Source organism: Macaca fascicularis, chromosome 8 (assembly GCF_037993035.2).
Source record: "Macaca fascicularis isolate 582-1 chromosome 8, T2T-MFA8v1.1".
Classification (NCBI taxonomy): Eukaryota; Metazoa; Chordata; class Mammalia; order Primates; family Cercopithecidae; genus Macaca; species Macaca fascicularis.
Window position 1 is genome coordinate 14,950,971 of NC_088382.1, and position 22,872 is coordinate 14,973,842.

The 22,872-nt window shown below is 50.2% G+C and overlaps 1 long non-coding RNA gene across 5 annotated transcripts in view; it reads right to left on the minus strand.

Moving 5' to 3' along the window:
• LOC135964656 (uncharacterized) overlaps positions 1 to 22,549 on the minus strand; it is a 75,904-nt gene extending 53,355 nt beyond the window's left edge. For 3 of the 5 annotated variants that reach the window (XR_010577176.1, XR_010577177.1, XR_010577174.1), the window contains exons 1-3: positions 22,362 to 22,549; positions 8,104 to 8,291; positions 539 to 7,363 (exon numbers count right to left, since the gene is read on the minus strand). This is a non-coding gene — a long non-coding RNA (uncharacterized lncRNA). Of the gene's footprint in view, positions 1 to 538; positions 7,364 to 8,103; positions 8,292 to 19,749; positions 21,832 to 22,361 lie in introns of those variants that run through there. The other 2 variants (XR_012416905.1, XR_012416904.1) reach the window with 2 other exon arrangements.
• Positions 22,550 to 22,872: the final 323 nt, after the last annotated feature.

The following is a 22,872-nucleotide window of genomic DNA, read 5'->3' on the forward strand; positions in this document are numbered from 1 at the left end:
CCAACACCAGCACACACCCCCAGGTGTACACACACGCTCTGTACACACTCACGTCTGTCCGTGCCAATACCAACACACAACCCCGAGGTGTACACACACGCTCTGTACACATCTGTCCCAGCCAACACCAGCACACACCCCCAGGGGTACACACAGGCTCTGTATACGCTCACGTCTGTTCATGCCAACAACAGCACACACCCCCGAGGTGTGCACACATGCCCTGTACACATCTGTCCCTGCCAATGCCAGCACACTCTGTATGCGCTCACATCTGTCCTTGCCAATGCCAGCATACACCACCAAGGTGTGCACACACGCTCCGTACACGCTCACATCCCTCCCTGCCAATATGAGCACACACCCCCAGGGGAGCACACACGCTCTGCACATACTCATGTCTGTCCCTGCAGCCTGAGTCAAATAGTCACAGAGAGGCAGAGGAGGAGGAAGAAGGATGCGATGGGCACTGAGGTCCTGGGCCGGTTCCCCTCCCTACCTCGGGAGAGACCCCTCACGTGATCCTGCCGTCACTCACCCTTCCGCCTCCATCCTCCCACATGGATCAGGAGGACGCCCACTGCACAGAGCTGTGATGATCATGAACAGAAGATGGCAGGAGCTCATGCCAAGGTGCTGAGCACGGGGCCTACGGAGTGCTTCTTTCTGCTGTGGCTGACATCAAACAAGAGGCTGATACGGCTTCCAGAGAGAAAGTCACTCGCTGAGACACTGAAACGTGTGACCTAGGAGCCTGTGAAGGTCGAAGAACAAACCAACAAACCAAACGGTTTTGTTTGTTTTTCAAACACCACAGCCTGTTTTTTCTTTTTTTTCTTTTTCTTTTTTTTTTTTTTTTTTTAGACGGAGTCTTGCTCTGTGGCCCGGGCTGGAGTGCAGTGGTTGGATTTCAGCTCACTGCAAGCTCCGCCTCCTGGGTTTACGCCATTCTCCTGCCTCAGCCTCCAGAGTAGCTGGGACTACAGGCACCTGCCACTTGCCCGGCTAGTTTTTTTGTATTTTTTAGTAAAGGCGTGGTTTCACCGTGTTAGCCAGGATGGTCTCGATCTCCTGACCTCATGATCCGCCTGTCACGGCCTCCCAAAGTGCTGGGATTACAGGATGGAGCCACCGTGCCCGGCCCTTTTTTCTTCCAAGAGAAGGGGCTGCGCTGCCGGGAGGCAGTGCTTCGAGCTCTAATGGATGGAACCTGCTAACCAGCGAAGGTGGAGAGAGGGCGCCCGTCTGAGAGGATGAAGAGGCAGCAAAGCACAGCTGGCCTCGGGGAACCGGAAGCCACAGAGATATCAGGCTGGGTGCTGCTGTCTGCCGGCCACTGGCTGGGGGACTGTACTGGGCCTGGAGGGACATCCCTGACACTCCACCGGATGCCAGGGGCACCCCCAGCCCCAGGTGAGAACCAGGGATCTCATGGTCAATGAGGCCAGCCTGTGGGCTGTAGGCCTGGGACAGCTCTGCACAGCTGAATAGAAAAGTTGGGTTCTATTTTGTGGGACTTTGGTGACACCAATGGCTGGTCAGTGCTGTCCGTCAGGAAGTGATTTGATGACAGATTAGAGAAGGGGCTGCCAAGGCCAGCGGGGCACTCGCTGCCTGGGTCCAAGGAAAAGGAAATAAAGGCTGGCGATGTGACAGTGTAGGGGAGCACAAAGGGAAGGAACTGGTGGAGACACAGGGCTGGCCCTGCATAGGGCTACGAGCAGGTACCTGGGGGTCGTCCTATTAATTCTTCTCACGGCACCAAGAGGCAGCTGTGAGGATCCCTCTCCTGAGGACAGAACTGCTCCAGAACCACACAGCGAGGATCCACAGAACCAAGATCCAGGCCAGCTCCACAGCGGGCGATCTCGACACCTCACCCGTGGTCCTGAGGCAGGGATCAGAGCCCCCTGGACATACAGACCCTCCCAGGAACTGCAGGAAGGGGAAGCAGAAGCCCCGGACCAGCGGCAGGACCCAGGGTTTCTGCCCTCCAGGTCACATGGGGACCAGCCACTGCACAGGTGGACACGCGGTGCTTTAACCTGCGCTGGGGAAAGGAGCCCTCGCTCTCAGGGTGGAGACCGCAGCTCGATCGGGCCGGCCTCCCTGCTGGGCACAGCCTGAGCCACAGGACCAAGGCCACAGAGGATTACCAAGGTTCACCTGGCCCAGCTTCCAGCAGCCCCCGAGGAGGCCACTACCCTCAGCTGAACAGCCCGGTCCATCAACAAGCCCCAGCCTCTTCTGCCAGCCCTGCCCCCACAAGGCCCCGCCTCTCGTATGCAAGCCCCGCCCCCAAGACCCAGTTGCCTGCAGCACCACCCCACTGGTTCCACCCCATTTCCTGCAAGCCCCGTCCCCAAGGCCCAGCTCACCTGCATCCCCACCTACTAGGCTCCACTCCTCACCTGCAAAGAGCCACCCCTCACTAAGCTCCTCCCATCACATGCACAGCCCCGCCCAACATAGCACGCCCTTCTAGAAACCCTAGACACACTAGGGTTTCTGCCGCCAAACCTGATGATTCGCTGAGTATGAGCACGAAGACTCAGTGCCCTGATCTGTTCAGTCAGGTTTTGCCATCAAATAGTTTGCTCTAAACTTCTGCAGAATCTTTCAGTTTTCTGAGCCATTTGGGTTTCAAAATTATAAAGAAGAAATTGTGGACCTATACTTACTTAGGTTTATATTAAAATGGATTCATTTGTTTTTTGTTTTGTTATTTGCTTAAACTTTTTCCTTTTTTTTTTTTTTTTTTTTTAGTATAGTAACTAAAAATGACAACACTTCACATATTTGGCCAGCTGTTGGCTCTGTGCTATGCTTGATGTTGTAGCAAATGTAAAAGACAAACAGCTTACTGTCTAGAAAGACTGACGTGGCTGTGACTGGAGGCACATGGTGGATGCCATACAGAGGGCCAAGGACAAGGGCGGGAGGAGGAGTGGGAGCTGCTGCTGCTGGGGGGAGAGGGAAGAGCTGGAGAGGGTGGTGTGAGAAAGCAGCTGCCTCTGGGCAGGGCTCCAGAAAGGGAGCCAGGGAAGTGACTAGGGGGTTCCAGGCAAGGTCCAGGCATGGGAGTCCTGACAACAGACTTAGTGCATTTGTGAAATCCTGCAAAGGTCAGACAGACAGACACCTGAGTTTATAGTACTGGCTACTATTAATAAGGGGCTCACCCAGAGTGGTAGATTATTCTCCTTTATTTCTCAAATTCTATAGAAATGTACTTATTTTTGAGACTGGGACTCACCCTGTCGCCCAGGCTGGAGTGCGGTGGTGTGATCTTGGCTCACTGCAACCTCGAACTCCTGGGCTCAAGAGATCCTCTCACCTCAGTCTCCCAAGCAACTGGGACAAGGTGCCACCACGCCTGGCTCATTTTGTGTGTGTGTGTGTGTGTGTGTGTGTGTGTGTGTGTGTGTGTGTGTAGGTGTAGGTGGAAACTTTGTTGTCTAGGCTGGTCTCAAACTCCTGAGTTCAAGCAATCCTCTTGTCTTGTGTATTAGTCTAACCTCACACTGCTATGAAGAAATACCTAAGACTGGGTAATTTATAATGAATGAGCCAAAAAGTAAGGAAGTTTAATTGACTCACAGTTCTGCATGGCTGGGGAAGCCCAGGAAACTTACAATCATGGTGGAAGGCACCTCTTCGCAGGGTGGTATGGAAGAGAATGACAAGTGAAGGGGGAAGCCCCTTATACAACCATCAGATCTCGTGAGAACATACTCACTGTCATGAGAATAACATGGGGGAACCGCCCTCATGATTCAATTACCTCCTACCAGGTCCCTCCCACAACATGTGGGGATTATGGGAACTACAATTCAAGATGAGATTTGGGTGGGGACGAGGCCAAACCATATCACCTTGCCCTTCCAAAGTGCTGGGATTAAAGGTGTGAGCCACTGTGTCCAGCCATAGAAATTTACGATAAGTCATGTTTCTTGTTTGAGAAATAGCTATCATGAACGCTATTATTATTAAAGCTCTATATTATTAGAAAGCAGACATTTCACTGTATCTGCTGATTTTAAATGCATTGATCATCTGATATAAAGTACGGTAAGCTTGGAAACAAGTAATTTAACAGCGGTAGATGATGCAGGTCATAGTGGGCCGCTTTATGCATGACTGTTGGATGGCAGGCTCCCTAGATTGGACTGAGGAGACCCGAGGTCTCACCTCTGCCAGTGACTTGCTGTGTGCGCTTGGCCAGGTGACTCATGGCACCTGGACGGAGGGAGTGGCAAGTGGCGTGGTGATCACAGGGACGTGGTATGTGATTGTGGGAGAGGGCTGGGCCGGCTGACCTGACTGGAAGAGAAGACAGTCTCTTTCATACCAAAGAGTATGGACACTTACCAGGAGGCTTGCCTAAGGTAGGAGAAGATCTTCCACCCTGCCCCAGGAGTGGGGAGTCTCATCTTTTTGGGGGGCATTTCTATCCTCCCAGCCCCTCCAGCTGTTCTGGAAGCCCCAGCTTAGTGCTTACAGCTACCACCGAGAATCCATCTCAAACTAGGAGAAGCAAAGACTGATCCTGGACTCTCCCCGCTGTCGCCGGCTAGCCCACTCCAGCATTGCCCGTCCTGCAGGCCCGTGCTTCGCACTACAGGAGATTATATGCACAGAAACAGGAGGCACACAGCCGATGTTGGAAGGGGTGCTGTGTTACTGAGGTGCAGTACACAAAAGCAGGAGGCACTCAGCAGGTGTTGGAAAGGGTGCTGTGTTACTTAGGTGCAGCACAGTACCGTGGGAAGGGCAGACACCAGGGCGAATCCTGGCTCTGATTCGGGCAGCTTGTTTCATCACCCTGAGCCTCAGTTGTTTCATCTGTAAATGAGGATGAGAATACCTCCGTCACAGGATTCTATGTGACATGATTAGAAAATGCCTAGCCAAAAAAGAATAAAAAATTTAAAAAATAAAAAAATGGAAAATACCTAGCCAATAATAAGCACTCAAAAATATACATATACACACACACATTCTCATCGGCCTTCTTTAGGTCTTCCTTTCCTTGTTTGTAGGATAAGGGACTTGGACAGGATGGTTCTGTTCTCTCCAGCTCTGAAATACTGGCTTCCCGGCATCATCTAATTTCAGGCAGAAAAGCCAGTTTTCTCAGTGTGTCGAAGATCACCATTTCACAGGCTATTTTGTCTACGTTTAACTGCTCGTGTTTTTCAGGTTAACTCAGGTGACATCTCTTCCCGAGCTGTTCCTGACGGCCATGAAGCTCAGCCACAATGACACAAGAGCCAGGTATTTACACCTGGCCAGAGAAGACAGGAATAATCTGTTCAGGTACGTCGTGCATTGTAAGAACATGGTCTTGAATGTTTTCTTTAAATCAAGGATGTCCAATCTTTTGGCTTCCCTGTGCCACAACTGTCTTAGGCCACACACTAAATACACTAACACTAAGGACAGTTGATGAGCTAAAAAAAAAAAAAAAAAAAAAAAAAATAGAGGACCTCAATGTTTTAAGAAAGTGTAGGGATTGTGTTGGGATGCATTCCAAGCCATCCTGAGCATGCGGACTGCAGGCTGTGGGTTAGACAAGCTTGGTTTAAAGCACTGACTGTATGTTACGTGGTTTAAATATCATCTCACTAGTATTTTTATTGACAGAGCATCTTGAAAAATAAGGAAAAGCTTACAGGGACTTACAATCTCATCAAAATACAATGTTATAGTCTGAATCAATGATTTACATTAGAGTTGGGAGACCCTGTGTTGGAGGATTGTGGTGTCAGAATGATAATTTCTAGTAGCCTGAGGTGATGATGCATCTGGGAACTGTGTCCGCAGCACTAAGATGAACGTTTTGTATTCTAGTCATTCTCCTTCCCTAGCGTTCTGTTCCTCCCCGTCCCTGGCCTTCTGTTCCTTATTCCTCCCCCTTCCCTGGCGTGCCGTTCCTTCTTCCCTAGCGTGCAGTTCGGCACCACTCCCATGGACAGCACCGGTGTTCCTCACATTCTTGAGCACACCGTCCTTTGTGGGTCTCGGAAATATCCGTGCAGAGACCCTTTCTTCAAAATGTTGAGCCGGCCCCTCTCCACGTTCATGAACGCCTTCACAGGTAAGACCAGCATCCTGAACGGAAACCGCGTTTGCCTTCACAGGTAAGACCAGCATCCTGAACGGAAACCGTGTTTGCGTTTGCCAGGCGCACCCACTGGAATTCAGTTAGTTTCTGAGAAGGGATGACAGGAGTGGGCAATTCATGTTCTAGAAAAAGTTTTACCTCTCTCTACTTGAAGGACGTCAGAAATTTCATTCTTCAGGAAAGCCACATGGTAGCGAGATTATAAAAACTAGCATTTGAAAAAAACGTACGTGAACTTTTCCCAGAAAGGTTCAGAACAATTTTCTCTTGGGGATATCACTACAATGCCAGGCCTCCAGAGTTACCACTAACATTGATGTATGACTTTTAGTAAGACTGACGCTAGTGGATAGGGTGACGATGAACAGTGCACTCTGTGAAGGAGTGACATCGAAGAGCAAGTTAAATCCATGCTCTTACAGAATGAGGTCATCTTTGTAGACGTGTGAAAGTCTCTGGAGACACTTGAGAGAGTTTAGATGTTCGCTGAAGAAAGACCTGGTGCCCGTCCAGTGCAGATCCTGAGACGGGATGGGAAAGCCAACACTCAAGGTGATGAGCTGGGACAGCTGCTGAGGTTGGGGGCCAGAGCATGGAGCCACTGCCCCATCTCAAGAATAGCTACAACTTACTGTCCTAGGACAAAGGGGAAATGAGGCTTGAGATTCAATAATTTTAGTAGAAATCTGTTAAATTTTACAATTTCACTTTTCCTTTGTACCCAGCTAGTGATTATACTCTGGATCCATTTTCCACACAAAATCCCAAGGACTATCAGAATCTCCTCTCAGTGTATTTGGATGCCACCTTTTCCCCAGGTTTACATGAGCTGGATTTCTGGGATGTCATGAGTGATTAACTAGTTGATACAGACTTTAGTATTTGAGTCACTGTCAGCTTATAATTATTTGTCCTCAGGCAGGAAGGATGGCGGCTGGAACATGAGAACTCCAGTGACCCCCAGATGCCCTTGGTCTTTAAAGGAGTCATCTTAGATGAAGGGAGGGTTTGTAAGTTTTCTTTTTTATGTTGTGTTCAGCTTACCTTACCCATGTACCGTACCATGATACAGACACATCTGAAAGATGGTTGATTTTTCTTCAATATTCTCATTATAGGTGACATGTTCTTGGATTAGCTGGGGTCAGTGCTGTGAGCAGAAGCCAGGGGGTAGCAGGGCCAGGCTGCTGTTCTTCCCAGAGTCTCAGACCATGTCTGACGACCCCCGCGTATGATCTGCAGTGAGACAAAAGCTATTTGCATACCACTATCAACACATTGTCTTTTTCACTCATTCTTGCCCAAGTACATTGTATACTTTCTAGAGGCTGCGTGGTGAGGTGTGTGACACACAGCAAGCTGGATACAGAGCAGATGAGGGAGTCCAGCTTCACCTCTGAGCCAGACACTACAGAGATTTGCAAAAAAGGCAACACAGCATCATTCTAAGTAGTTGGTTTTTTACTTTGTTATGAGAAGTATTTTTCAAACATACTTATATTAACATGTAATGATGGCTTACCTTAATGCATAAGTATTTTTTAATACTTTAATTTTTTAATCAACTTTAATTTAGAATATAGAAAAATTATATAAACACACACAGGTACCTACACAGGCAAAAAAAGCCTACATAATCAAAAGTTGTTTGGGTCTTCGTTAAAACCCATTTGTGCCTAGTGTTCCATTATTGGAATCCTAAGCTTGTGGGAGTTATTTATATCCTACAGCTCAAGGTCATTGCCAAGGTCTGATTTTTTAAAAAAAAAAATTGCAACCTCAGGCATAAATGGGTTAATTTTTCAGGGTGTAAAGGAGTCTTGAGACCATCTTGGATTAAGAGCTGCTGTCCTGGGCCCATGTCTTCATGTCCCCTTGTGACTTTGACAACCTGCCTGTGCTGGTGTCCCTGAGGCACACAGGTGGCCTGCTCTCTGATTTCTGTAGCCCCCCTCAGCTGGTGAACTATTTCTTACCTTTTCATTCTCAATTTGGTGGTCGTTTCTTCCAAGGAGTCTTCTTGAAACTCAAGTTGGGGTGACAGCTTCTCCCCACTTGCCTGGTGGCTGGTAGGCAGACCTGGTGATCCCTCCGATTTACAGCCCTCCGCTATGAGTTTGTTGCAACACACATCAAAAAGTCCATTGTTCTCAATCCTTGGATCCTGTGCATGGGTGATGAGTGATTGAATACAGTGTTAAACAATGCCTGCAGGGGTGGTTTTTTTTTGTTTTTTGTTTTTTGTTTTTTACCATTAGAACAGTTTTATTTGCAGAGTATTACAGGCATATGCACCAGAATGTGATCGATTGGCTATATTGTAAGTAATGTAGTGTGTGTGTATTAGTTTATATGTACATATTCTTATTTATTTACTTCACATTTCAAGACAGACAATGAGAGGATATTCTCCCAGCACCTTCAAAACAGATTTCTTCCCCACCACACGTACTCAGTGGTCTCTGGGGGTGACCCACTGTGCATCCCGGAGCTTACGTGGGAGCAGCTTAAGCAATTTCATGCCACTCACGATCACCCAAGCAATGCTAGGTAATATTTTGTTGGAAAAGTTTGATGGTGGATTGTGAAAAATTGACTTGTGTCCTTACATTTTCATGACATGGCTTCTCTCACATTTAGCGATGCTTAAGAAATATCTAACTATAGGTAAGATTCTTGGCCTAAGTTTGCCTATCTTACTTGGACATTGATTTTGGACATTTACAATGATAGCCTTCAGTGGGCTCAGCATGGTGGTTACAAACACGGTGTTTGGAGACCCCCAGAGGAGGGTCCTGGCCCCCAGCTTCTTGCTTCACTTCCAGCTTTGTTGCATGGAGAGTGGGGGTGCATGGATGGTGCCCAATCCGACCCAGGGTGTGTGAAGCTTCGAGCCTGTCCTTGGCACAGAGAAGTGCTCTTCCGATAGTGGAGGCAGTCACAGAACCTTAATTATATAATCACTTTCTGATACATCGCTTGTTTCTTATGTCACTAATATGAGTGCATTATCATAATAATATAGTTATATGTATTATATAAAACACTAATAATTTACATAGAAATGCTAATGTAAAAACATATTTGCAACATTATTTTATGTAAAAAGAATTATGAAAACTTTCAAGCACACAGAAAAGTAGACTAGGATAATGAGCCCCTAAACACTTATCACATAATAGATATCCTTTTCCTTGTGAAGTTTTTGGAAGTAAATTATGAATGTCATCATTTACCCCTAAATATTTGAATTTGTGACCCTAAAACATGAGGATTCTTTCTTACATGAGCTAATGCCATTTTCAGTTTTAATAGAATAAAGCATACTTTCTTAAAACTGCCTATTTCTTATTCCATATTCAAATTTTCTAGTTGGCCTCAAAGTGTTTGTGGCACAGGGTCCCACAGATCACAGCTGCTCAGCCCGGGTCTCTCCCGGGCCCCCTCTCGGACGGCAGAGGAGTGTGCAGGCCGGGTTTCCTCTGGGCGCTCTCACTTTCCAGGTGTCCTGGCTGCTCCTGTGTGGTGTTGGGTGCCATGTTCCTGTGTTTCCTGAGAACTGGAAGTTAGATCCAAAGACTTAGTTTGAGTCAGGCTGTGCCTTTTCAGGCAGAGTCCCTCGTGGGGAGTTCTGCATAGATGGCCACATCCTACCTTCCTGTGAGGCCTGCTTGCCTCCACTGGGGGTCTCACGCCAGCGGGGTGCATGCTGAGAGTCGGCCACTGTCTTGTGAAGATCTGCTTTCTCCTTTCAGCCACGGAGCAGCTGGTGCACTTGAGTTTCTGGTGTCCTGTGATAATGAGTTCCTCATCAACCTATTAATAGTTTTCATATTCATTGAGGATTATTGCCTGAATCATTTATTAGAGTTTGTGAAGTTTTCAAATTCTGTAATTCTTCATTCGTTTGCTGGACTTCTTCAAAGAAGAGCTCCACATCAGCTGGGTCTGTCAGGTTATCTTGAAGTATGGTTCTGTGGAAAAGGCAGGGGCGGCTGCTCTCCCTGGGAAGTCCAGTTTGAGGAGGAGTTAGGGTGGTGCGGGAGCTACCTCTAATGATGACAGAAGAGGCTGTCTTTTTTTTTTTTTTTTTTTTTTTTTTTAAAGACAGGGTCTGGTTCTGTCCCCCAGGCTGGAGTACAGTGGCATGGTCTTAGCTTACTGCAGCCTCAGCCTCCTGAGCCACCTCAGCCTCCTGAGTAGCTGGGACTACAGGTGTGCACCACCATGCCCAGCTAGTGCTTACATTTTTTTGTAGAGACAGAGTCTTGCCGTGGTGCCCAGGCTGGTCTCGATCTCCTGAGTTCAAACAATCTGCCCACCTTGACCTCCCAAAGTGCTAGGATTACAGGTGTAAGCCAGTGCGCCCACCATGGGGAAGAGAGTTCTTTCTTTTCTTCTTTTTTCCCCCCGTCTTTTGTTTTGTTTTTTAGTACCCCTGTGACGTCAGAGAAATATTTCTGTACATGTACATATTTGAGACTATGTGATCAGATGGAATTTATTTTTATGCCCACATTTGCCCCAGCTGTTGGCCCATTTTGGTCTCACTTCTTTGGTTTCTAGGCCCCCACCCTCACCTCCCTAAAGCATGCACAGCCAGGGCCCCCCTGCTTCAGAGGCTCAACTGTCTGTTTCCCAGGGAGCCCTGATTTCTGTGGCTAGTGGGGAAGGGCCTTTGGAGAGTAGCATCTGGACACTAGGGGTGGTGATTGTTCCTGGATTCTCTCAACCCCGAGAGTGTAAAGTTTGTTTCTAAATTCTAGAATGAGACATTTCTGAAGGTTCTTTAAGATACCAGTTCCCCAAACCTTAACCATAGCTCAGGCAACATAATAAAGAAAAAGATAAATTCTGTCATTGTAACCTTTTTCCTCTGATTGAATAAATGTATTATCTTTATTAACATGTATAACCTTGAACTTGTTGCCAAAAGTTGAGTTTTGTGAAATTGTCAGTTGGATTACTCTATTACTGTACTAGGGTTATAAAGTATTTTAACAAATACCTCATTTGGTTTTTGTCACATCTATAGATGAAGTTTAAAATGAAAGATCAATGTTTGGCTAGGTGTGGTGGCTCATGCTTGCAAATCCAAGCACTTTGGGAGGCCAAGATGGGAGGATTGCTTGAGGCCAGGAGTTTGAGACCAGCATGGGTAACAGTGAGAACCCATCTGTAAAACTTAAAAATTAGCCCACCGGGCATGGTAGCTCATGCCTTAATTCCAGCACTTTGGGAGGCTGAGGTGGGGAGATCACCTGAGGTCAGGAGTTCAAGACCAGCCTAATCAACATGGTGAAACTCTATCTCTACTAAAAATACAAAAATTAGCCAGGCATGGTGGCAGGCACCTGCAGTCCCAGCTACTCAGGAGGCTGAGGCAGGAGAATGGCGTGAACCCGGGAGGAGGGGCTTGCAGTGAGTGGAGATTGTGCCACCCGCACTGCAGCCTGGGTGACAGAGCAAGACACTGTCTCAAAAAAAAAAAAAAAAAAAAAAGCTGGACATGATACACAAGGTGACCCCAGGAGACTCCTGTGCAGAGTAAAAATGAACCCCAGCACTAAACTCAGTCCCTGAAATCCCTGCAGGATTCTCCCCACCCCCCACCCCTGGGTCCACCTGCACCCTCCCAGAAAGAACAGTGACATCACCCCACAGCAGGGGATCACCAGCGGTGGCCGCCGCACCCCGGGTGGCTGGGCCACTCCCAAGGTTTCACAGGTGGAGCGGGAACCTGGGAACGTGCATTTCTATCAATTTCCAGGGGACAGGGCACCACACTTAAAAATACACAACACTAGGTCCTGAAAGGACTTCTATTCACTTGCACATTGGTGGGATGGAGCCCTACATTGCGAAGGGCTTTTCTTCACGTGTCATCCTTGAGCTCAGGGGCTGGCAGCACTTGGTGTGACCTAGTAGGGCGTCCCTTGCTGACTGCACACCCACAGCCAGAGCCGTCACAGGGATGATTCTCACAGGAAGCCCGCAGAGCTCCTGACACCTCGCTGGAGGGATGAGAAAGCTGAGGCTCTGAGGGGGATAAACTGATTACTGGAAGGTAACGACCTTAGTGAAGTGGTGAAGCTGCAGTGTAAACCCTAGTCTTATTTCATTTTAACTTTCAAGACTTCCTGATTTCCTCTATTACAATGCCTGTGCCTTAGAGTCACCAATGGGAACTTGAAGGAAAATAATGCCTGCTGAGGGCAGATGATCACTTAATTGCCTGGGGGTGGAGCCTGTGTGGTTCTAAGCCCTCCCTCTGAACTTCTGAATGGTGAGGACTGCAAATCAGCTGCCTCCTGCTGGGCCCTGCAGGGTGAAACCTGAGGAAGCCCCAGGAACATTCAGTGAGGGGTTAGGAGGGAGGAGAACATGGGTGGATGAAGAGCAAGAAGGAAATGCACCAGCATTTACTGGCAGGCTCTGTCACCCACAGGACAGGGACAAAGACCTGCAGTGTGGGCTTTCACAGCCTGGCAATGAGTGCTTTCAGCCTCACAGGTAAACGTCACCTGTTTCACCATCTCCTTAGGGCTCTCTAGGGCCCCAGCACACAGCTATTTGGGACAAAGGGCAGTTTCAGTGTCTTTCACTCCACACTCAAGCTACAGATTGTCCTTATATCTCAGGTATCCTGGGGATAATCCATCTCATTTCATTTGGTTTTGGGAGCCCAACCCAAGAACCAAATAACTTTCCTAAGGATTTCCAGGAGAAAACATCTTCCCACCAAAGAAGAACATTACCATTTGGAAAAACACCTCTTCGTCATTTGCAAAAACCCCAATTTTCAGGGAAGTGATAATCTTGTCATGAGAACCAAAGATAAAGTTGGAGATAACGAGGGAGTGGTTACATAGGAAATACGTGGTCATTACTCTGACCAGTTATTAAATCACTTTCTTCATATGACACACTTTTTAACACCTTCTTACTAAACCACAGTGTGGGTAAGACAGTCACAAGACCGCTTCTTCCTTGAGTCAGAGTCATCCCCGGCCCACACCAGGGCCAGCAAGAATGACTGAGGTCACCCTTATTTCCTGGCTACTTGGAGGAGCTGGATTTCCCAGTTTACAAATCTCAATTTCCTGGGATTCTGCTCTGATAAAATCTAAACTGTATTTAAAAAAAAAAAAAAAAAGTAAGGAATAGGCTGGCCGTGATGGCTCATGCCTGTAATCCCAGGGCTTTGGGAGGCCAAGGCCGGCAGATCACGAGGTCAGGAGATTGAGACCATCCTAGCTAACAGGGTGAAACCCGTCTCTACTAAAAATACAAAGAAAATTGAGCCGGGCGTGGTGGCGTGTGCCTGTAGTCCCAGCTACTTGGGAGGTTTAGGCAAGAGAATCGCTTGAACCCGGGAGGCGGAGGTTACAGTGAGCCGAGATTCTGCCACAGCACTCCAGCCTGGGTAACAGAGCGAGATTCCGTCTCAAAAAAAAAAAAAAAGGAAGAATAGATGAAATCTAATGAAATAATCTCGGTCTATTCTTTTACCTCCTCCGTTGTCTGGAGAAATAAAGCTCCCTGCCTCGCCCTCTCTCACGGCACTGAACTGCTTTTCCTGAATTTTCCCACACTGCTGATTGCTCACTTGTTAATTTCGATGCATAAATTCTTTTTGAGAAATAAAGTCAGTTTGCCGACTGCTGCCACTGGTTTGTCAGAAAATGAGCTTACACTGTGCTGACCTCACTCCTTCTGCCAAAGCTCCTTCTAGGGGTCTCTCCTTTGACAATGTAGGGATTATGTAGGCATGGGGAGGTGGGATACCAAGGGGCGATTCTGTCAACGTGCTGTTCCCCCCTCCCCACCCCCGCCGGGTCAAAGTCATCGAGCCGGGGGCCTCTCTGACTATCTGGACTGTGCAGACCACCGTGTCTTCCGGTAGGGTCAGGGGAGGGCTTGAGATAAATCTGCAGGGCCCTTCACTCAACCACCGGCCCACTGTCCACCTCAGGTGCCCCAAGTGCCATCGCTGCCGGGTGCTATGTGGATGCATCCGTGACAAAATGGTTCTGGCGGAGCTTGTTCTGATCAGGAGAGACCCGAAAGCAAGAAACACAGTGAACAAATGCATGATGCCCATGGGTGGATGGCCGTAAGCACTGAGGAGAAAAATAACAAGTGGGGTGGGAGGTGTTAAGAGGGTGGGGAGGAGGAAGGGCTGCCATTGACAATCGGAGAGCCCTCTGCGTGGCTGGTACGGTGTCGGCCCTCCCTTGCACATCCCTCAGGGCCTTCGCAGAAACACCCACACGGGGACCTTCTACATACAGGCAGGACACGCCACCCATCGCTGTGACCACACTGTCCCTCAGAGGAGTCGCTGGCCAAGTGCATCCTGTCCACATGGAGATGTACTTTAAGATTCTTTACACAATGGATTTCAAAGACTTAGTATGGAAAACAGTGTAAAATATTAATAATCAACACAATAACTGATTATTATCAAAATAGTTGGCTGAATATAAAAGTGGTTTTTTTTTAACTTTTTTTTTTTTTTAGATAGGGTCTCTCTCTGTTACCCAGGCTGGAGTGAACCTGTGCAGTCACAGCTCACTGCAGCCTCCAACTCCTGGGCTCAGGCAATCCTCCCACCTCAATCTCCCACGCGGCTGGGACTGCAGGTGTGCACCGCCACATCCGAATAATTGTTTTGTATTTTCTGTAGAGATTGAGTCTCTCCATGTTGCCCAGGCTGGCCTCAAACTCCTGGGCTCAAGTGATCCACCTGCCTTGGGCTCCCGAAGTGCTGGGATTACAGGCATGAGTCATGGCACCCAGTGTCCCCCTGTCCCGGCCCGCCTTTCTTTAATGTGGCAAGTAGATCATTTAAAATTGCATATATAACACAAGCCACCCACGCAGGCCCCAATCCTGGGAGATGCTCCCGTTGGAGAAACCTCCAAGAAGCGGATCTGCTTGGATTTGCAAACAGCCTCTCTGGCCCCAGGGGGATCTGCTGTGCAGAGCTGCTCTGGAATCGGCTCTTCAATACCGCCCTTGAGTGTACTGTGCACCTCCTGACTTTCGACCAGCACAAAGCTCCTTATTAAACGCTGACAAAAATTCCTTCCATTCCAGGTGCCATAATGGATTCATTAATCTCCTATTGATAGGTTTTTGCTGGTTTTCCCACTTTCTACTATTCTAAGCACTGCTGTGAAGACTCTCCTTTTACCCCACCGGCCCGTGTCTGCCGCAGCTCACACGCTCTGCCTTCCAGCGGTAATAGCTGAGTGCCCATTTACCCGCCGCCCCAACACACTCAAGTCCCTGGGTCTCCTCGGCAGGGTGTGTCTGTGGGCACAGGGCTGCCCTGCCACATGCCCCACACCATAAGCTTCCATCTGTGGCCGCTTCTTGTGAGACCCTAAACTCATGACCTCCGGTCCTGTCCTCTCCTCTCCACAGAACCACCCTTATCGGAGACAGTCAGTCTGCTTCCCTCCACCTGCTTCCCAGTTCCCCTAAGGCAAATCCAAGGTCCTCCTCTGGGCCACCCTCCTCTACTGACTCCTCCCTCACCGTGGGGTCAGGTCAAAGGGCCCCAACTAGAGGCTCCCTGGGCCCTTTCATAAGACAGGAACTTTTCTTCTCAGGTCCAGCTACAGGCACATTGTACCCGCCTCACCGCAGGAGTGAGAGCTCCAGGGGCGGAAAGGGCTTGGTTCTTTTGCCTAAAGCCTGCCCTGACTCACCGAAGGCAGTCCGTTAATCTTCGAAATGATTACAGAAACACAGAAATAAGCCTGGGTGTGGTGGCTCAAGCCTGTAATCCCAGCATTTTGGGAGGCCAAGGCAGGTGGATCACTTGAGGTCAGGAGTTCGAGACCAGCCTGACCAACAAGGTGAAACCCCATCTCTACTAAAGATACACACACACACACACACAGAAAAAACCCAGGTGGGCATGGTGGTGCAAGTCTGTAATCCCAGCTACTTGGGAGGCTGGGACAGGAAAATCGCTTGAACCCGGGAGGTAGAGGTTGCAGTGAGCCCAGATCAAGACACTGCACTCCAGCTGGGCAACAGAGGGAGACTCCATCTCAAAAAACCCCCCACACACAGAAACAAAATCTTAATTGTAGTAAGACACAGCTGAAAAGATATGAAGGAATGACTCCCCGAGGCTACTGCATGCCAACCTTTCAATCATTTTCCATTCAGAAAACTTCAGATCAGATCATTTACATAGTTGAGACAAGGGGTCCTATATTAACGAATCTTCTCCATCAAAATCCTGGTCAAAGTCAGAAAACAATCCCAAAGGACTCTTGGGAGCATCTCACGTTGGAGAAACCTGGAGAAGTGGAGAAGCTGATCTGCACGATTTGCAAACCGCCACACTGGCCCCAGGGGGACCCGCAGCACCGGTGCCCTCCCCCTCCCCATGAGAGTCGGAGCCTCACTCAGACCCATACAGTCAGGATCTGCACCTCCGAAGGCTCCCCCAGGTGACTCTGGGCACATGGAAGCTGGGAAGACAGCAAATGGGCCCTGGGGTCGGGGGGGCCCAGCACAGTCCAGCCTTTTCTCTTTTGCCTCCTGAAGACTTTCACTGTAGACGTGTGTTAGGGAAGAGGGGAGTGAAGAAAGAGACAGGGAGAGAAGACAGAGACCGAGTGATGCCTCCATTCTGCAGAGGAAAACAGGGAGACCCTATCTCAGCACTCGAGACAGCCGGGCCAGGGCGGGACTTAAGAGTAAGTCTCTGCCTCTCCGTGCTCTGGTCTGCCATGTGTCTGGCTGCCTCTTCCATCCTGACAAGCACAATGACTGCAATTCCAAACAAAGGACTGGGAGTTGGGGGTGAAGATGGAGAGAACCGAGGAGTGGGGAGGGAAACGGCAGCCTCTGGGCAGCTACTCTCTAATAAACACAAACACAACACCAGAAAGGGCTTGTAGAAAAGAAACACAAAACGCAACCCAACTACTGACACATGGCCCTCTGTTCCATATTCACCCGCAGGTTCTTAGCAGAAAGGCAACTGTGAACTTGCAATCTGGTATCCTGAGGTTTGCCCTGACCACGTTGTTACCGTATCTTCATCTTTCTAATTTTAATTGTTTCTGACGGTCCATCAGATTGGTAGAGCTTGACAAAGATGACAAAATGTCTAGCTTCGAAGGGTCCTCCGAGTATGGCACACAAAGCGGTCTGCATTCATAGAAAATGATGCCATCACACAAATCTCCCACTGTGCCACGGGGTGACACTATCACTCATCATCTGCCTCCCAGACCCAGTAATTTCTGCAAAATCAATTACTGCACTTTACACTGAAAAGATCCCATCAAAGAATGTGTGTGCACAGGATGGTGAGGGGCGCCGGAGCTGTGTGAGGCGAAATGGCACTGTTCTCAGTTTCCCCTTCCATCCTACTGGGCTCCGAAGCATTGCTTCAGAGATTTTCCATTTTATCTTAAAATTAAATAATATGAACTCTACTGGGGGAAGAAAAGCAGCCCATCATATTGGTACTAAGCCTTCATATCATTTTTGCCATCTTGACTCCTATCGCTATAAAAAGTCATTTTCTGTTGCCCTCACAAAACCACCCAAGGAATATTGCTTCAGACACCAAAGGTGCCCACGAGGGGCTCAAGCCTGGTGTCCAATAAATATGTGTGTCATTGACCTAATGCATGTCCAGTCAATTGAAACCACACTTCTGACTTCGGTTCTAAGGTACTAATCTTGAAGTCTTAACAGTTTATACATATTGACCTGAGGATGTTGGGTATTTTGATTAGAGAGGGTTGAATTCCTCTAAAGGACTTCACGAATGAAGAAGACAGCTAGAACCCCTGGTTTCCTGCTCCTCAGTGGAGATTCCAGGTGGGAGGCAGGCAGCAAACACTTGCGTTCCTGTCAAGCGCCAGGCGTGGTGCTGGGCACGGGAAAGTCACCAGTGAAGACACAGCTACACGCAGCCCTGAACATCCCTGCTGCAGCCACAGGGCCTGGCCACACCACAGAGCTCTGTGAACTCAGGGAAGCTGGAACACCTCGGACATCCCTTGCTCATGCGTAAAGTGGGGATAAGTCAGTGACCAGCATCACTGAGGGCCTGCCACATAACAGAGAGTCACTAAACGCTAGCTATTCTCACTAGGATTGGAAAGGTTGATACTTACTCCATTTACATGAACTTTCTATAAATACTGTATTGATGTTCATGTCACCACAGGCAAAAAGGACGCCGCTTTCGCATCCAGCCCACCCTAAGGATGCACCTGGACTTCCCACTACACTCAGCTCCACCAGGCACCAGGCCCTGCAGAAGCCACAACCTGTGACGAAGACAATGAGTCACTCTTGGTGTGTGGCACAGCGTGACGTGGCGGTGGGCACTTAGTCATGGTCAGTCCGTGATCCAGAGCTGCGGAGCTTATTTTAGGGTGAGCGAAAATCAATTTAAGTTTCCAGACATGTCTTGGGACAACAGAAGATACCCAAAGAAGCAGGGGAAAAAAAAAAAAAAAAAACCCACAGCCTGAGACACAAGCTACCCAAAGAAGTAGGGGGAAAAAAAAAAAAACTAACCTGAGAAATACTTTCTTCATTCAAGGCCTGGGTAGTCAGGAATATAGGAAAGAGATTTTCAATTTTATCTTATAATTAAATAATATGAACTCTACTGGGGGAAGAAAAGCAGCCCATGGCGTTGGTATTAACCCTTAATGTGATTTTTGCCACCTTGACTCCCATCGCTGTAAAAAGTTACTTTCCGTTCCCCTCACAAAACCACCCAAAGAATATCTGTGTAATTTTGAGCTAGTTGGTTTTGCTCACTTTTGAGCATTAACTAGATTAAGGAGCTTCACCAAGAAACACCCCTGAAAAGCATGGTGGAGGCATGACATGATGGCTCATGTCTGTAATCCCAGCTCTTTGGGAGGCCAAAGCAGGAGGCTCACTAGAGGAGGCCAGGAGTTCAAGGCCAGTCTCAGCAGCATAGTGAGATCCTGTCTCTACAGAAATAATAATAATAATATTAGTAATAACAATTAGCTGGTCATGATGATGCATTCCTGTCTTCCCTGCTACTCAGAAGGCTGAGGCAGGAGGATCACTTGAGCCCAGGAGTTTGAGGCTGCAGTGAGATATGATGGCACCACTACACTCCAGCCTGGGTGACACAGCCAGACATAAGTACTCTTCATGGTCTAACCGACAGTACAATATTTGGAATTAGGATCTGTTTTGCTCCTACCACAATCACGCACGCACCTCATGCCCTTACCTAAGTTATTTTTCTTTGTGAGTCTTTCTCCCCACTTCCAAAATGAGGGCATGCCTCTCTTGGGATCATGTATCTAGGCTTGGAGATAAGAATTGTAAAGCTCCTAGTATACAAAATATTTTCAACAAATGGTAGCTACGGTCATTTTAATATATGGAATTTTACCATAATTTCACATCTGACAGATAATTCCCCTGAAGTTAATACTTGAATGGGAATGTGTTCTCTGATCTCTAGCTACAGGCAATAGTCTTCTACGTCAGGGAAAATCAAGTACTAATATAGAATCAGAATAAAATGGCAAAAAGAATGGGGGCACAACAGATAAATTCTCGAGGAATAACCTACTTACTGTAAGAATTTGTAAATCTGTGGCAGCTAAGACCAGGCCCTCTGAGCACATCTGGAGGTGAACTTCCTTAAAAGAAATGCGTCCAAATGCTCCAACAGGTTCAAGATCATATCTTGGAAGGGTAAAGCTCTTTAGAGTTTACAAAAAATTGTGACTTCGGCTCTGCCAAGGAAAGAATGCCCAGGCGACCTGCCGTAGCGGGCTTCCCCAGGGACAGCCCAGGTGTGACCCATGTGGGCTCGAGGCCACTGTATTTGATGCCACCTGCAGAGCTGAGGGCAGCTGTCTCCCATTAAGCCGAGGCTGTACCAACCAAGCCACGTTCCCACATAATATTGGTTTCCAAAATACCTTTTTCCCCAGAAGAGAAGAGGCGTTGACTTACAAACCTTCAATATGTGTAACTCCTCCCAGGTGGCAAAACCAGGGTAACAGAGAACACCGCGATTCTGCCACTGTATCCTAATCTCACGTGCCTGTACGCGAACTCCCAAGCATTTTAGCAAGCTTTTGGACATGGAGCTCAAAAGAATGACCCATAAATATTTTCCAATACATACAGCATCTTAATGTGTTTTTCTTTCTTTCTTTTTTTTTTATTTTTTGTAGACAGAGTCTCACTATGTTGTCCAGGCTGCTCTGGAACTCCTGGGCTCAAGCGATCCTCCTGCCTCGGCCTCCAAATGCACTGGAATGACAAGCATGAGCCACCGTGCAGGAAGCACAGCACCTAAATTCCAAAATAACCTTGAACCCCTGACCTTCCACCCGCCCTGGTGACTTCCAGAGATCGTTTCCTCTTCCCGTGCCAAAGGTTTCTCGTCTTTCGCGGCCCCGGTAAAGTCACTCAAGATGTTCCCTCTGCTTCTGAAGGCCTTTTACTGAGAAGCCACTCTGGGTCCTATCCCGACCCCAGGCGGTTCCATTCGTACTCGCACATCTCGGGGCTGGTTTAAGTCACGCTGGCCAGGCTATTTCCACTTCACTCTGGTAATTTCTCCAATCCCAGCGTCTGCTGCATCACCTTTTTTTTCTCTGAGAATCCAACCCTACAGGAGGAATGCTGATGCTGGGGGGGGGGGGGGGCGGGGGGTCCTTTTACTAAAACGCTAACGCCAGAGCACTTCCCAGGGGCGCTGGGGGTCGGGCTGCGGGGCGGGGTCTGGCGCTGCCACCGGGGTCTCCCGCGGGGGGCGCTGGGCCTGGGGAGGTTGCGCTGCGGGCTCGCGGAGCGCGCGGCATACGGATGTCCGGGCCTGGGCACAAGGAGACGACGGACCTGGCATCACGTAGGCGCTCGCGGCGGGCGGGGCGGCGCCCACAGCGCCCCAACCTACAGCACCCGCGCCCGCCCCGCGCACTCAAGGGCGAAGGGAAGGTCACCGGGCCCGTGGGCGGGGGGCTCATCCCCGCTCCATCCTTGTGCAGTGCGCGGTCCCGAAACGGCAGGAAATCCGCCATCCGGGCCTTTCCATGCATCTGCGGCAGGAGGAACCGGGAAAATAAAAATCAAAACCCAGCTCGGGGTGCGTCGCGTCTCCAGCCCTCGCGATCGCTAAGGCTCCCAGGTAGCGTTCGCCTGGGAAGCGCAGATCTACCCGCCAGGGGCTGCAAGGATCGGGGCGCTCCACCGTCCAGGCACAGGCGCCCCCACGTGCACCCGGGGCCTGGGGCGCGCAGTCTCCACCACCTCCGGCCCGTCAATGGTAAATGTCCTCCCGGCGCGCCCGCGTCGTGGGCCCAGACTCTGGCCCCTCCTGGAGAGCCGCCTCTACATTGCAGGGCAGGGGAAGCCCAGAGCCCGCGCCGTGGCGCCGCTGACGTCCCGGAGTCCCCGCTTCCTGGTCCTTCCCGTCCGCGGAGGCTGGCGGGGAGGGCCTGGGACCCATTTTAGTTTTCGGTTTTGTCACGAGCCAAAAAGCGACAGCACATGCGAGGGCAGGAAACCCTTTTTTAAACTCTTCCAGCGGAAAAGCGACGGGCTGCCGGACCGCCTCGGAGTCGCCAGGCGGGAACCCAGAGCACCCCCGCCGCCAGCCGGGACCCCACCCACGTCGCGCAGGGCATGAGGCGACAGAAGGCGCGCGGAGACCTGGCCGTTTCTTCCTCGACATGCTGGGAGGTGACGTGGGGAGGAGTTAGGGGGCGGGGGCTACTTAGGAAGTGATCGCGCTGTACCCACGCTTCGGAAGGGAAGCCCGGCCCCTTCCTACAGCTCTGAGGGAGAACGACCCCCGAGGGCGCTCCAGGCGATCCCCTCTGCCAGGCTCAATTTAAAACATAAACTGGAGGGGGTGGAAAGCTCACTCTCTTCCGGATGGAGGTTCCTACTGCCGTGTCCCGTCCTCCTCCGCCCCACTCGGCAAGGACCCTGGGGCTGCCTTGCCGGCTCAGGCCGCCCCGCAGGGACCCCTGCCACTCCGGGTCACGGGCTTCACCCCAGTTCTCCCCATCGCTTCCCCGCTCGTCTCCCCGGTTCTTCCCATCGCTTCCCCACCTTTCCTCGGGTCCTTCCATCGCTTCCCCCCTTCTGCCCGGTTGCCACATCCACTTCGCCCTGTTCTCCCCTTCTCCGTCCGTCCCTCCCTCGCCGCCGGTAGGGGCGCGCGCACCTTGAACATCCCCGACGCTGGTCAGCATGCCAATGGCCTTGCGGGCCCCGGAGAGGTGCTTCAGAAACTTCCGCAAGGAGCCCTTCGGGGCCCGGGAGTCGTCCGCGTCCATGGCGAGAAGGCCGAGGGCAGCCGCTAGTCCGGCTGCGCAGCAGGCAGTGGGGACCCTGCCCGCGCGCGCCCGACTCGGAACGCCGCCAGGCCCGCGCCCCTGCTCGGCCCCAGCGCCAATGGGCGGGGCCCGAGCGCACTGGAGGGGCTGCGGGGGCGGGGGAGCGGCTAGGGGCAGGGGCACGGCTAGGGGCAGGGGTAGGGGCAGGGGCTGGCGGGGGGACACGTGTGGGCAGGAGGACCTACGCGGGGGTCGTCGTAGGTGGGGGCCGCGCTAGCGGTGGGGAAGGCCGCAGAGGCGGGGTTAGAGCCACAGGTGGGCGAGGTCCCTGCGGGTGGGGCCGCGTTGCTGGTGCGCGAGCCTCGCGGGTGGGTTGGAGGACTCTGGTTGGGGGCTTTA